The sequence below is a fragment of the Dermacentor albipictus genome, chromosome 6, assembly GCF_038994185.2.
Source record: "Dermacentor albipictus isolate Rhodes 1998 colony chromosome 6, USDA_Dalb.pri_finalv2, whole genome shotgun sequence".
Classification (NCBI taxonomy): domain Eukaryota; kingdom Metazoa; phylum Arthropoda; class Arachnida; order Ixodida; family Ixodidae; genus Dermacentor; species Dermacentor albipictus.
Genome location: NC_091826.1, coordinates 90,397,271 through 90,414,258, shown reverse-complemented (window position 1 = coordinate 90,414,258; position 16,988 = coordinate 90,397,271). Strand labels below are relative to the sequence as shown.

The following is a 16,988-nucleotide window of genomic DNA, read 5'->3' as shown; positions in this document are numbered from 1 at the left end:
GAAGTGCCCTTGGCGCACGAGAATTGCGAACGACTTCATTCGCAATTCCTCAAGCTTTTTTCTTCAGTTACGGTTCGCCTGTTCTACTGGAATTTCGGAATTATCCTTTTTACTCTCTTTCGTCGTTCCCACATACTTGTTGCGTATAGCTTTTAACTGGCGTCAATAAAGGTAGTGATCTTTTTGAGTTTTCCATTTACCACCCTACTAATCCTTGCTCTGTATGAATTCGGCATTTTTTTTTAGTCATGCTGAGACATATAGGCATGACACTAGAACGATTTGGATCTTTTCTAATCCGTCTGATTGCACTCTCAAGAGCGGAAGCGAAGTTTAACGATTTCGGATGATCTCATCACGCTATGTCATGACCTAAATTACTTATAATAATATTTATAAAATCTTCTGGTCTATCTTCGTTACACACCGAGGACCATCACCTTTTTCTACTGGGAATTGCCGACACCGAAATTAATGGCAAGTGATCGGCAGTAGGCTTATCCTATACACAAAGGTAAACTAGTCTTTTTGAATTGGTAATGCATGATCCATCGAAGTAGCGAAAGTGCAGGTACTCTGACGAGATTCCGAAAGTAGTATGATTTTATCAGTGTGTATAGTCATCATGACCTGAACTACTGGTATCAGTGTTCATATCACGGTCTATAAACACCAGCTCATCAATATTCTTTTGGTTGGTACCCTAAACGTCGTTTTATGTTTGTCAAGAATGCAAACATTCGCAAACATGATAAGGTTCACGGAATTTAAGTGATGATTCCAAGAGTGATGAAAAAAGACTCAATGCCATATGTGCCGCATGAAGGTGGCGGGGATGTTGTAAATACGTGCTGCATATTTTGAAACGAGAGCTACGGCTCGCCCACAGAAGATAATCACGCGACTGACATACCATTGTGAAATCATGAATAAGAATTATTTCGCCCTTCTTTGGCCACGTTTCAGTGACAGCAATGATGTCAAGGCGTTGCTGCTTCTAAGATAGAAACGAGAAAAGGTGATTCAAATTTTTTGTGCTGTGAGTGTTGCTATGGAATATTGCCATGCATCTGCGAGAACAGTTGCTACCAACTTGTAAATTCGTAAGCGGCATTCTTAGCAGCACGTGGTATTCAGTACAGACACGATCAAATTAATTACGCCACATGACAAATTAGTCAATTTCTACTTTCACTGTCCCCCTCGTAGTTTTTGAACAACCCTTTGGCATAATAATGATTCCTAATGCCTGGGGATGATTTCCACCAACTGGAACATCCATGATATCCATGACTTCATAAATAAAATTAGAATAACAACCACTTTGACCTTGCCAGCTATGCCCGCTGTCTAAACGTCAAGCATGCAGTTTAGTCTACGTCAAATATCTATATTTGTAGAAATACATAGCTGCATGCCTAAAGAAAACTGATCACAAGAGAAGAACCTCAAGCTGTTTTACAGGAATCGAAGAACATATTTTATTAACTAAAGGGCGAAAAATCCCATCATTCCGACTTTTCGCGTTCCTTTTTCTTTACAGTTACCATCCATTTCTAAGAAATATGAGACATTAGTTAACGAACTCGTTTTTAAGTTGTGCAGCACGTAACAAGTTCTGAGCAAAATATTAAAAAAACCTTCGAATCAAAGTGCCTTATAAAGTCCTAGTAAGCCCACAATTTCGTCTCGTGTATTAAGAAAGAAAATTCACATTTTGGTCAATGCCCGGCTAGGAATAATTTAACTACGTTTACGTTAATATCGTGAAAGAGGTAAGGAAGATTTGAAGTAGAACATTTATTGTGTAAAAAACGACGCGAATTTTCAGTGACAAAATATTGCGACACGATAACAAGGTTTTAGCACTTTGTCTCAGTTAACATTTTTTTTTCTGTGGTAAATAAATATGTACATCGAAAAACTAGTATTAGTTCCACTGCATGAAACGTTTTTTTTGCCTAGTATAAAATTTTAGTTACTATAAAAATATTTCCCTTTAGCGACGTTCTTTATATGCACGCATCCAGCTGACCTTAGTGGCATCATCGGCCTTTCTCACTAGTCTGAAACATAGGTAATAAAAGCACATAGATTTACAGATAGTAGGTGCAAGTAGAGAATAGTACCAGAAGTAGTTACGCTAGACTAGCTTTATACATGTAGTTATGCGTGCTTTGGCACGCTTGAAACCTCAACTCACCAAAGAAAAAAACACGGATAAAGTATCCCTGAAAACCGAAGCTCAACTCTTTTCGTGGCTCTGATCGGACAAATTTTTCTCACTTTTTTCACTACAACAAAAGAAGCATCTTGGAGTGGAATATCAATATAAATTTACTATTATTGCTAAAGCTACATATATAGAGGCGCAATACAGGATTTTAAGATAAGCTAAATTCTTTTGCCTAAAATAAAGGAATTCGGAATGTTTTTCAGGTAATAAAATATTAAGTCCTGTGAGGCCATTCCATGAAATGTTATTCTACGAATATTGTTTTTAAACGCTCTTAGAATTGGCCCATTTCCCAGCTTTTGCAATTTTCGTGTTTTGCTGGTTTTGTTACGAAATGAATACGGAAAGAAACTGCATAATTTTTTCTTATAATGTTCAAGAGCATATCCGAAGACTTGTCATAAAATTTTCTAGCTTGGTCACTTTAGTTAAAATGGATGCAAAACGCCACTGGTTTTGTCGTCATAACAGGTGCTTCGTCAAAAGACCAACAGTTGGCAATCAAAAAACACAGTGGCCGGCAAGAGTATGAGTTTCTGTGACTAACTATTTCTAATAATTTGAAATTACCAACAAATATATGGCCACATACAGTGTTTTGGTTATGCAATGACAGCTCGTCAAACTTGTAAAATCTGCAAGTCACAAAATAGGTGTTTTTCTTCGGCGAATTACAATTTCGTTCCTGTAAATCCGCGCTGTGTGGCGAAAACTTTTCCCACCTCATATACAATTTTTGCTGGGAACAAGAAAATACCTGGGTCTCCCAGATAAGTTGGTTCTTCACGACCATACCCAGCTTTCTTTAATTAACGCTTTGTACATTTCCAAAAAATCCGCTGAAAGAAAATAATTTACAGTCATGATCCAGAATTATGTGTCCGGAATTGGCACTTTTGCCAATTCTGGATATATAACATCAAGACGGGAGAGACATTTTTCGTGTAAATGATCAACGCACTGCGTTTGTGGTTTTCATTCCAGCCCCCCGCGTCGGGGGGGGGGGGGGGGAATCCCGGCCTACGGTACGCATGTCTAGTCTTCTTGCCTCCGTTAACGTATGCCATGACAGAGTACCTTCCTCGGCCCGTGAACTGTGTGAAGTGGCCGCTGTAGGTACCGCCATTTTTCATGATGTCAGGGTCTGCAAAATCAGAAGCAAAAAAAGAACGGCGTGCGAGTCGTAATCGATTGAACATACTAAATCAATTTATTACGGTTTAAATGTTCTTGAGATGAAGCAAAGTGATGGCGGAGTCTGCTTTCTCACCATTTTCGCTAACCCACTACGTTATCACGTGCCATTGCTAATTTGGTAAATTTTGAAGTGTGGTGTTTCGTTCTCTCTTCTTGTTGGACTTCATTATTTTTATTCTTGACCCTCGACATTCCCGAATCCGCAAGTGACGATTTTGGCATTTCCTCTAGTATTGATGTATTCATCCTTTCGAAATGCTAAACTACTCGTAACTAATTGTGTGTCTAAGAAGGCGCAAGCTATTCCCCACAAGCTATTCATTTACAAGCATTTTTTCCGTGCTCCTTACGCAACTCATGTACGAAGTGCAGAAATAAATTGAAATTCAAAGAAAATTCATACGACTACGCCTGAGCAACAATAAATGAAATCGGTATTTCGCAGTTATACGACATCTTTTGCGACACGAAACTACCTATCTGCCCCGGTCACCTACGGGAAAATTCTGGACCATACATGTCTTTTTATTGCGAGAGCAATCATACACAATCGTGCCATAGTCACGTGGTGTTCTTTACCATCGCTGCCGCCGTAAAGTCTTAGTATCGACGGCGCTTGAACGGCCAGCGCGCAAAGAGTTTTGTTCACGTGATATCCTGTACTTGTGATGGCGAGAGGAGGTTAGGGCGAGAATATTGGTTCACTGCTTACTTGGGAACTTCATTTGAATGTCTCCTGAGGTTCAAGCGAAGAGCGCTCCACACAGAGTTCCCTCCGAATAGTGCGACACATACAGAGCTGCTATTGTCTCCTGGAGCTGCAAGCTGAGCTGTTTAGCAAGCATGTGATTGGTACGTGTGGCACATGAGTTAGCGTAAGCTAAGTTCACCTGGCTTCAGTAGGCTTTGTGTGGCTACAAAAATTTAATTTCAAATAAATATCGTGGTATAAATGAAATATTTCGTGATAATTGCGCACGATTGAAAAGAAAATGTAAGTGCACATTCACACTGGCGACTCGTCAAAGTCACCCGACCAAGATCGCATAGCGGCCGGTCGCATAAGTGACACGGTGGCAATAACCACTTTGCACGATAAGTGACTGCTTCGGGTCAGTGGCTCGCTGCTCGATTGCTGGTGCGAATGAAGAGCAACATTCTGACGCCATGGTGTGCCCTGAAAGCACTGATTGCTTGTCATTTGAGAAAGAAATATGTCACATTAACGCTTGAAGCAAAGTAGTATGCGAAGATTAGGCGAATTCGCGTAGGCATCGTGATTTCCATGGTAGGTTATAGATGGCCGGACAGAAGTTATCACACGTAAAGTTTGAGGTAAACGTCGTTCGTTTGGATACAAAAACAGGATGAAACGCAAGCGCGCTCCCAATTACTGCCCGGGTCTTGGAGCTAGGCCAGCGTGCCACCGTGGGCTCTTGTATGTAGGCGTTCATTCGTGGACTCTCGTACAAGTGCTCTTCACACGCAGGCTATAACACGGTTATATTTGTAGTGCGCATGCTCTGGTGTCCACGCAACGAACAAAAAAATAAAAATAAATACGAACAACACAATGGTAGCTTCGCCCGGAAGACGAAGCACTCCCCGCGACAGCAAGCTTTAGAGTTGCCCGTATGCTCCTCAGACGGTATTCAATGTATGCGCCGGTGGGAAATGTGCGAGCGACGTGGCACGTTACGCAATTCCTACTGGATCGAAGGAACAGCGTCCAGCATGCTACGAGACGCCTAGCGACGCATGGAGTGACGAAAGGCGCCGAGAGCCCTGTTGCAGGCGCTAGACGTTGATGGCGCACGACCCGACAATTACAAGAAGATATCGTAAGCCAAAAATGCACTAAGCTTCTCAAAGCTCTGGCGTGCGTACGTAAACATTTCAGGGTGTTCAATTCCACCTCACGAAGCATGCACCTGTGGTTTAATAATTACAGAACTGGAGCTTTGTGCTGGGGGTACCGTGATCGAATCCAGTCGGTGGGTACTTTTATTTACGTAGTAGTGTACACATATGAGCATACTGCCGCTCTGTAGTCATGGTGAAGAGCCATGTGGTGCCATAAACTTGAGTGAAACGCTTGATTGTCAGCATACAGCTGGAGTACTACGACGATGGCCACGGAGAAAATTCGGCTTGAGTGTACACATCACTGCTAACACAATATTAAACGACAAGCTAATCTATCGGTTACCTCACTGAACATCCTTCACGGATTTGTGTTAGCCTTATCATGAGACAAATCGAGGTCCTGCAGTAGGACTTGCTGCATTCCACAGGGCGCCCACGTTTCTAGATGCGTGGCAGGTGTCAGGGTGCTATTTCTGTTGCGCAGCAGCTGTGGCCTCGTGTGCGGCATCGCACCAATCATGCCACTTCCACGTATGGTTGCAGTGCTGTCTGAGGAGCTGAAGCACAAGGCTAACCCAGCTATACCACAGTTGGTTCGCCCTTAAAACGATAATGGCAGGATCTTAACAGGTGTCCGGGGGCTGCAGAGGCCTGGCGTGATGGGCGAGGAGTCTTAACAAGCGCCGCTAACCTATTTCCTGGACGAAATGTTTGAATGCGCATGCGCGTACGCTATATCAAGCGTTTAGTTGTTGCTGCGGGCGGGAACGACGCAGCGACTTCGCAAGACGCAAGAGAGTGTAAGCGATCTATTGGAAGAGATGGGAGCCACACCGTGTCGTGGGGCAAAGTAATATTTTGCTGTATTTCTGGTGCCTGCACTGCAGTGTTTTCTGCAACGTTCTTTATTACCGTTTAAGAATACTAATGCAAATCTAACCCCGGTGTTTAATTTGAGAAGCTTTAAAACGATTAATGAAATGCTCGGCAATTTGTTTTATTCTGCAGAGCACATTGCGGTATAGCGATTACCCTACTTGCACGATTACACCGTGCCATGGATTGTAACGCGCAGTGACATTACCGCCCAAATATATATATATAAAAAAACTTGACTGTTCTACCGCGCAAATCAAGCAACAAGTCTTGAATCAACGCTCACGGTGTGGAAACGACCTTAAAGAACATACAAATGCATACAGACACGCAAAAAGCTCAGTGTTAGTGGCTAGTCCCAATCGCAGTCTGACGGCACCTCCTTCTCGCTGTCTGCGGACCACAAAAATTCATCTGCAGTTCAATATGGTGCATTAGAAAAGCCACCCCACTTCTTGAAGGCCCGCGCAAACAGCGTCTGCCGGAGGGCATTCCGTGCACTATGGATCCACCTTGCGATGTCTGGAGGCGTCAATTTCTTCAGACTACCCGTTCCACGGCATTGTGGCTAGCTAACTTACCTTAAATTTTTCAGTAAGACTTGGTTTTGTCCTTGATTTTGAGTAGAATTTTTTAAGATCGTAACGCGCATGCAAATTTGAACGCACCTTTTATTCAAAAGAGGTGAGCGCTAGAATCATGCAAAGACGTGCTTGTCTGTCCATCCCGAATGTGAGATGCGGAGACCCGCACCAGATGACCCACATGACCACGAAAATACAGTTCCTTTGTGAGTGGTCCCTCTCTCGATGACACTCTATCCAGGGTCGGTGCGCCGACTAGAGTGGTTTGATCTTGGAGATGTGGCAATAGTCATCACCATCAGCCTATTTTATGCACACTGCAGGACGAAGGCCTCTCCCTGCAATCTCCAATTATCCCTGTCCTGCGCCAACCAATTCCAACTAGTGCCCGTGAATTTCCTCATTTCATTGCCTCACCTAGTCTTCTGCTGTCCCCGATTGCGCTTCACTTCTCTTCGCATCTACTTTGCAACACTCCCCGTAATAGCCCAACGTGTATCTAATCTGCGCATTACATGACCTGCCCAGCTCCATTTTTTTCTCTGAATGTCACTTAGAATATCGGCTGTACCCATTCCCTCTCTGATCCAAACCACTCTTTTCCTGTCCCTTAACATTATGTCTAGCATTCTTCGATCGAGGCACGTACCCAGGATATTATTTCGGCGGGGGAGGGGGGGAGGGGTAGCGCCCAACCCAAGGCAACGTTTCTGTGCAAATGAGAGGTGTACATTTACTAGTAAAAATGTGAATAACGCCCACCATTCGCCATAAAAACGCATAAACCCACAAAAGAGAAATGAAATAAGGCGTATTTTATAGGTATGTCTGTGCGATACACCTCTCCTTGGCAAACAAAGAACCATGTCAAATGAACCCGCGCAGGAAGAACACTGCCAAGAGCAAGTAAAGAAGCCCCGAGAGTGTAAAATAAAGATAACTTTAGCAGAATAGAACCTAAAAAAAGCAGCAGTAGACAACAAAGGCACACGGACTGCGCGGAGTTGTGTTATTCCGCCAGCCAATCACAGCAGCAAACAAAATCGTCGTCATGCGACCTTTTCAAAATGGCGCCGTACTTGATACCTCAGGAGCATCTGCTGTTCTTGAAGAGTCTTTTCATCTGCGGAAGCAATGAGTTGTGCAGCAGACATGGACAAATTGTATGGAGTGTGAGCATTTCACTCTTCAAAAGTCTGCGGTGCAGTTCATTTCACTGTTGAACCCGTTTTACTCATGAAACTTCACTGCCAACTGAAGTTCAACTTCACAACAAATAGCTCTAGCGAAGCAAGCATGTTATTTCAGTTCAATAAAGAATTAGGCATTCTCCATTCCACTCTAATAGGCGAGGGGAAAGGTATAAAATTACGCGCTACTAATTTCATTGTTGTAGTTACCACCTTATTTGGGTAACAGAAAAAGTTTGAAGTACGAATTATTTGCGGCCTCGCGGAGGAACAGTGGCTGTCGGTTATGAGGGCGTGGGAGGGGCTTCATTGCAGACGTAAGTTCTGTCCGACTATAGTAGCGTTTTTTGAATTAGCTCTGGAAGAATTGTACAGAAATATATATTCGTGGAACAATCACCGTTCTTTTCGATCCCTCTTTTACTGCTCTGAGAGAAGTGCCACAACCGACTGGTATTGTTAATGGGGAGGTTACGTAACGATGCGTGGCCGCCAGTCGCATACAACCGCATATGGCGCAGGAAGCTGCGATTCTGCAGGTACTGCGCCCACCGCGGAAGGTTAGAAAAACACTTACATAAGCACAGCAGAGAAGCGGCTACGTTAGGTGGCTCGAATGATAACTGTAGAAGAGTCATTAACACACGGAATTGTCCTCCACTTACGAGGGCGTTATGACTGCTTGCTCTTTAAATGAAAGATGTTGATTATGTTTTCACTCATAAATAAATAAACAACGGTTAAAATTAGTAATTCTCGCTTTTCTTTCCTGTTTGGCTGTTGCCTTGGCTCTCTGCCTTAGTAGATCGCTTAATTTGTCAGCTCCTTGCTACTCTTGTTTCCAGCTGCCCATTTTGCACGAAAGTGCTGTACATTTAGGGAAAAACCAGGCGACGTAACAGGTGACAGTCATATTGCTGAAGAGTTTAACGGTTATTGCAGGGTTTGATGATGGACGCTGTCTCGCATTGTTCTATTTTCACCTTATCTAACCCATATCACGGGTGTGTGTTCTGAGGATCTCTCAGCGTCGCGGCGAGCCGTCACTCGAGGAAACAATGAAACAAAACGAAAAGTTAACCGCAATTGGCATTTCCTGTGGTCGAAACTCGTTCCACGTGCATACAGACCAGCTGACCACGAACTGCATACGTTTCCTGGTCCCTGGATCGGTCTAAACAAAGAAGGTTGAACTAAGAAGCATCAACGATGCGCGTGATCGTTGAATAGACGGCGACAACTGAATGCATCTCGAGTTTATCACGCGGGCCCCGAATTGATGAGGAAACTGGCCTTCACATCCCAGGAGACGCCAATAACTACCGCCATCCAAAAGGAGTGAGAAAGGCAGCAAAATGTTGACCGCCGAATGGCTTTCAAGTCTCAACATTGATTTGGCGGCGCTTTAGGAATATGTGTGAGAAGTGGTGGCGTGGGCGGGGAGCGGGGGGTATGCATGTTAAATTTGGGGGGGGGGGCGCCCCCCCCCCTGGTTAGGTACCTGCTTCGATCTATTGGTGTTTGCGCGGTCCTTAACTTGCTTTTGAGCTTCTTTGTCAGTCTCCAAGTTTCTACCCCATATGTCAGCACCGCAACAATGCACTGATTGTACACCTTCCTCTTCAATGATAATGGTAAGCTTCCAATCAGGAGCTGACAATGTCTGCCGTATGCGCTCCAACTCATTTTTATTCTGTGAATTCTCTTCAATGATGAGCGTTCCCTGTGATTAATTGACTTCGGAAAACGTTTTCCTTCACAGACTCCAAAGGCTGACTGGCGATCCTGAACTCTTTTTTCCTGGCTCCGCTAGTGATAGTTATTTTTGTCTTCTGCATATTAATGTTCAATACCATTCTTAGACTTTCTTTGTTAAGGTCCTCAATCATTTGTTGTAACTCGTCTGCAATGCTGCTGAATAGAACGATGTCATGTGCAAACCGATGGTTCCTGAGATATTCGCCGTTGAACCTTACTCCTAAGCCTTCCCAGTTTAATAACTTGAATACTTCTTCCAAGCATGCATTGAACAGCCTTGGAGAGATTGTGTCTCCTTGCCTGACCCCTTTCTTTACAGGCATCTTCCTATTTTTCATGTGCAGAATTAAGTTAACTGTGGAATCTCTACAGATGTCTTCCAAGATATTTATGTAAGCGGTCTCTACTCTCTGATTATGTGATGCATCTATGACCGCTGGTATCTCGGCTGAATCAAATTCCTTTTCACAATCCTTGAAAGCCATATAGAGAGGCTGATTGTAGTTTGCGGGTTTCTCTGTTACCTCAATGATCACATGGATGTGATCTATCGTAGAGTATCCCTTCCTGAAGCCAGACTGTTCCCTTGGTTGACTAAGGTCTAGTGTTGCGTTTATTTTATTGCAAATTATCTTGGTCAACATTTTATATAATACTCGGAGTAACGTAATAGGCCTATAATATTTCAGTTCTTTATTGTCTCCCTTTCTGTGGAGCAGCATAATGTTTGCATTGTTCCTGTTTTCTGGGACCTTTGAAGTCGACAGACACGTCCGTACAGACACGTATAGGGGCGTTTGCAGGAAGATGGTAGGACTATTACACACAATTCAGCCTAACTCTCTCCCTATATGTGCAGACTTTTCACCCACAACGTATGAAGGGGCCTTTTGTGGGAACACATGTGACTCAAATAGAGCACCACGCTAATATTGAGAACATCAACTAGAACGTAATTGTAGAAACTGTCGGTGAAACTTTATTCCGTGAAAAAATACCATATTTGAGTTATCAGTGCCGTTATAGGGCTTGCAGACAAATCCGTATCCAGGGTTTATTGGTAAAAAATATTTGACTCGTAGTGAATGAAGTTCTTTGATGAGCAACGTATGTCCTGGAAATCGGAGCCGGTAATCTCCCTGCGCTATCTGCATCGTGTAGAATGCTTTCTGCTAGCACTAAGATTCGGCCCGCTTAACATGTAGTACATCTGAAAACTGCATAAAGTACTTCAGATTTATTGTGTGAAGGCCAATGAAGGTACGAAGCTCGTGTTCAACTTCGTATTGTGAAACCAACACCACCATTATTTGAAAGATGGAAAGAAACAAACGGGAATTACACTGCATTGAAGGGGGTGGGAGCGATTTCCAGAAACTTTGTTTGTGGCAGGTACGTTAACACTAATACACGACTTAGACTAATAGAACAGCAAAACCCTACTTCTACGGTAAAGTGAGATACACAAAGGAATAAGCAAAATATTAGGTGTTTAGCTAATTGAACTAAGTGGCATAATGTAGTTTAAGAATGGTAGCCTGTGACATTGCAAGGCGTATCTTCCTGCAATGAACGAATTCCAATTCACCTATGTTACCAAGAGAAGGAGTGAAACAAAGTTTTGAGATTTGTATCCGAAGACTGCGACTAAATACATCGGTAATCTAGTTACTCCTAAGATTTATTCCATAAAATCGCTATTTATTGAAGGGATTGCACCGTTTATCAAGGATCTAATTTTGATCGCAGTTGACGGCACAACATTCGAGTTCAAGTGGTTTCATTTGCAAAGCCAGCAAGAAGTTTTTAAAACAGTACTTTTTTTGTCTGTGTAGCCTGCTCTCTAAACTATGTACGGGCAAGACTCATTACTAGACGCGATGGCAATTACACGTAGAAAGACCAAACAAAGCTCATCGGGATTATGTCTAATAGCAATCATCGACATAATTCTGTCCCATAAGTTATTTTTTTCTTGGTCATCTCAAATATCAGGTACTTTCTAAAGGCGCAATCTATGCTGTCTGTGCGGCAGTTAAAAACGCACATTGTTGCATGGCTACGTAGTGGTAAAGAATGCTGACAATGGGGTCACGACTCCGGCTCGCCTTGTGACGCCGCACGAAGTGACGCTGCACGAAGGCAGGCAGTGTCAGTATTCAACTCTCGCCAACTGGCAATATGACAGCAATAATTGCTTGACACAAAGAAAAGCTAGCAGAAGCGTATCAAATACGCGAAGTATTCTCTTTGCCAGTTTAAGATGAGGCTGGCTCCATGGGCTTGTTGGTATGGCCTCTTTTAATATATTGTAGCGCAATATTATTACGATATCACCTAGTGATGCTCAAGAGACGTGCCGCTGCGAGAACGACGATGAAGTTGGTCTGTGCTCTTGGCGCGAGCAACTGTCGGCCTGGCTCTCTGGCTCCAGTGTAAATAGGCTCTAAATAGCCTCGTTCATCTCGGCTGCTCGACTGCTCCACTGCTCCAATCCAGTCGACTGCTCGACTGCTCCAATCTTAGCTCTTATGAATACTACCATGTTTAGGCACGTCACCCTATCGTATTGCCTGCCTTCCGTAAGCCCAGCCTGGACCGTGCAGGTGGTGCGTTTGTCTGCCCGATAGAATGGGTAGACCATAGATAACAACAATGCTCTCACTTTATATGAGACTTATTAGCACTATCTCGACCCACACGCATTCTTATTGAAGCAAAACCAGATTACATGTTTAGTGTGTGCTTTCGAAAACCACCAAACAATACAAAAAGTTGAGCCTAAGTATGAAAGTGCGAGAACCAAAAACCCAGTACACCATATCCCTAGTTTCGTTCGAAATAATGAAAATTTGTTTAGTTACGTTGTATAGCTAATAACGACTGAAAGTTTTCAGCTGCTCACAATTAGCCCACGTCAAACAGAGCAGAAATTAATTCTACTGAGCATTGCCAAAAAAAAAAGAATTTTCCATCTGGACTCGGAAATGAATACCTGGAGGGCGCCGTGAACCAAGTGTAAAAAGATACATCTGGTGACGATGTCAGACGTCTGTCAGGCTCTGCTACAAAAGATGCACAATCCCTTGGTTAATTAAAAGAGAACAGCTAGAAAGCCTGCAGTGCCATGCGACGCCAAGAAACTATTTTATTTCTGGAGCATCGTTGTCACAGTTACGCCAACTGGAACGATATCTTTAACCACGTAAAAAGTCTAGTTTCAAACAACGGCTACAGAACAGCCGCCATACAAAATTTATCGCTAGACTGCGGCGACCTTAGGTAAGGCAGCTTTTCAACAATAAAGCTGAAACGAAACGCCAGAATTACTGCTCGAAAGAAGTACAGCATCACCGAAACGGGGAGAACCAGTGCTGCTCCCTGGGGATCGCCACCAGATTAAGGCTGCCACCGGTGGGTGTCCCCACCACGCCGAAATATCTGGTCACGTGCGGCCCTTTGCACCTCATCCTATAACTGCACCCTGGGCGCATCGTTGTGTTGGGTACTGTACAACGGTTTACCGCAAAAAAAAATATTTGTCTGCCTTACGAACGTTGAGTCAATAAATACTACTTGTTTATAAACGATTTTATAAATGAATACGAGTTTATAACGAGTTTATAGATGAATAAACCTGGGTTAGAAGAGCACATTCCCTCCGCCCACGCCCTCTAACGCTGGAAAGTAAATCAGACCAAACGAGGTGATATAAGAAGTATAGGAATGCATATAACTTTTTAACTCTTTTTACGTTTCATTCTATAAAGACCAGTGTTCTCTGCTTTGCACAAGGAATCCCAGAATGCAAGTATCTGGCTTAATAAGTTTAAGAGCAACAATTTCGGTCGTGTAGACCTTACTAAACAAATTAATGTTCTGGACAACTATATGTACCTTAGGTAATAGAGCAAAAAGCTTAATTTGCAATCTACTTGTGGTGCGTTCATTATAAATTGGTTTGTTTTGCGCACAAGATAATGCAAAACAAAGCCACTAAGCAACCAATGTGGTCATGCCTCAAATCAATACTGCTGAGTAAGGTGCCGCCATGAAGGCTATGGAATATATCACACCACCAGTCCAGCTTTACGCTTACGCCAATGAAGCACAAGAGCTTTCGCCTGCATTCTCTAACGCCTGCTAGGCAACAACAACATTGAAAAAGAGTCTGTTTTCTGCATTTGTAGCGGCATAAAAATGCCAAAATACGGAGAAAGTAAAACATATACTGTAACAAGGAGATTAAGCTCTATATAACTTCATCGGAGGCAACAAACAAAAAAGACATTCAGTCTTCCAGAATTGTTCCTGAAATATCAACCAGTGCTTAGAGTAGCCTCGAAGACCTATTATCGCAATATATACAAAGCGGTTTGTTGCTTCGGAAGAACCACAGACGGTGTCTTGCTTGCCCGAATGCCACGAAATGCATGTTCTATTACATGTGGCTACGCCCAAGCCAATACCGATGAACCAACAACACTGAAGGCGGACATGGCAGCAGTAGAAAATGTTAGCTTCCTTTAAATTGGGAGGTTCCCGTTCAGTTAGGTCCTTTTATATATACACTGGACAGCTACTTCCGGTTCGGATGTGAGCGCACGTCTTTTCCTGGCGCTCCTTTTCATTTCGACAGTTAGGCGCGCTGTCCGCGTTTCACCATCTTCTGTCGCACATCCTCTTCATCGGCGTCGCTTCGGCCACACGTCGAGACAAGTCTGGGAAAAGTGCGTTGCTTTCTGGCCGTTTTACGGCCGCTTCTACGCGCCAGCGGGCGGCCTTGTTAAGCCTAATGCATGGCCACAACTGCGTTGATGACCGAGCCCAGGCCATCGAAGCTACCTCCACCTGACGACCATGAACAACGCCAGGCACAATCAGCTTTGATGACGCCAACCCAAGACTGGGGCCAGGAAGCGGCTACGCCACGTCCCGAAGCCATTCCGGAAGCGTCTACCACAGAACTCTCTGCTGGGATGCATGAAGAACGCTGTGGGCATGCTACCGCTGACCAACAACATAGACGCGAACGCCAAAGACGAAAGAACAGTAGGGAATCGAACGAACGCAGCCGCAGCCGCCTCCGTCGTGATAGAGACCACTCTGCAAGTCTGTCAACGACGGCCAGCGCGGTATCGAAACGAACGCGACCCGACTCTTTCACGTCATCATAGTACGAAGACGCGTCCACCCCTTCTAGTGACGAAGACGACTTGCAAACACAAGCACCACCCACATCCTCAAGCCTACAGTCTGATGTGACAACGCCACGTCAAGCGGAGACTGCATCGCACGCGTCTCAAGAACTGTTTTCTTACGCAAACTCAACTGAGAAGCTAGACACAATTCGACACACCAGAGTTGTTTCCCAGGACGCGTTTCAAGATTACGGTGACGAAGGAGCGCGGTAAGTGCAACGCCATAAGCACAACCAAGCGCGGCCCGAGAAGGAAACACCGCCACAAACTTTTGTGCTAGTCGTGAAACCACGGGTAAACGTGGCGTTCATGACTGTACCAGGCAAGGACCTCCACCGCAACTTCGTGATGGCCACAACCGCTGCCGTCAACACCAAACCTTTGACGCACACGTTGCAACCAGCATCAAACACGATACGATTGCTGGTTCACGACAAGAGGCAAGCAGACGGGCTTCTCAAGCTTTCACATCTAGACGTGAACCAAGGACAGATACCAGTACAAGTGTATCGGGCACCCGGAAGAGACATGTGCCGAGGTGTTATATACAGCGTTGACTGCAATGAAACAAAGGCTAAACTCCGGGCAGCCTTGACCTGTGAGCACCGACGTATCCTTGATGCGCGCCCAATGGGAAAGCGTGGGGCATGTCTACTGACTTTTGAAGGACGCCACCCCCCTGAGAGAGGCGTGCATTACGGCCCCATCACCCGAGTTTCAATTTACGAACCTAAAAGCATCGTGTGTATTCGTTGTCATCGCTTTGGTCACAAAAAAGATGTCTGCCCGCACGAAGCAGTATGTCCTACATGCGGCAAGACACACGAAGGTAGCAGTACTGGCAATGAGTGCAAACAGACGACGCCCAGATGCCGCAACTGTGAAGGAGGTCGCACGGCGACTGACCCGAAGTGTCTAGCTAAACTGAAGTCCGACGCAAAAATTTCTAAGAAACTTCGCTCAAGGCCCCGCTCTCGTCGTAGAAGGCACGGCACACACCGATCGAGAAGCCGCAATAGAACTGTCCAGTGCCATGACGTCAAATCGACGCAGCAGCTACTTGAGCGTGAAAACATCTCAACGCAGCCACGTACTATAGAGGAAGCAGTGAACGAGATTGTTTCAAAGAACTGCGCACAACCAACAACGGGAGGAAACGGCTGCAACCTCAACTACGCAGCAGCACTCAAGCGAACTCAACCAAGTGGAGACAAACCGGCGAACTCTTCACCTGATACCACACCTATGCTACCTTTACCATCGCTGCTGGTTGATACGTCGAAAGACAGTGTAGAAGCTGAGATTGCAGAACTCGCACGACAGAACGCCGAACTGTGGCGGAAACTAGAAGAGAACGAAAAAAGGCATGCAGCACTGCTCGAACGTGTACGTGCCAAGCGACAGCAGCAGCCATGCAATCCGCAGGAGCTCACTAAAATGCAAGAAACAACCACTACTACCACACAGCAGACAGACCTGGCCTTGCTGGCACAACAACTTTTGCACCCTCTCCTCTAAGCGCAGGAGAAGCACTTCCAACGACAACATGGCTTGCTCCAACAGCTCTTCGCCTCGAGTCAATAGCCACCCAGCTTCTCGTACAGACCTCGACAGTCCCATGCCACACGTTTGACAGTGGAACTGCCGAGGGCTCGGCACCTGTGCGACAGAACTGAACCTCTTGTTTGACTGTGTCGGACGCCCCCTTGCGCTTTTACTTCAAGAAACTAATGGCACAGATCGCGCACTACAACATTTCAATGGTTATTACCAACCATCAATAGAGCATACAAACAGGAAACGACACCGAAACCCGCAGCACAATGGTATCGCCAGTGCAGTCAAAGAATTTGTAATACGGGGACAAGCGGCTGTTTTGTTCGCACAGACTTTACGCGAACGCAGATTGACACTTCTCAGTACTCGACTGGCGTTCAGGAGGTGGTGGCTGTACGTTGTACGATTGCAAAGCGAAATGCAGTGCTAGTATCGGTATACAAGCGCCCTGAAGTTAGCTCCCATACACGCGGTTCATTCACGTGGATTCGCGCTTCGCGGAGACGTTACCCAAACGACAACT

The 16,988-nt window shown here is 44.8% G+C and overlaps 1 protein-coding gene across 1 annotated transcript in view; it reads right to left on the bottom strand.

The window, feature by feature from the left end:
• Nucleotides 1-16,988, bottom strand: part of LOC135912395 (uncharacterized) — a 120,776-nt gene that overhangs the window by 17,617 nt on the left and 86,171 nt on the right. The window contains exon 9 of the mRNA XM_070541017.1: nucleotides 3,314-3,380. The gene's annotated coding sequence lies outside the window, so the exon portion shown is untranslated. The remainder of the gene's footprint in view (nucleotides 1-3,313; nucleotides 3,381-16,988) is intronic.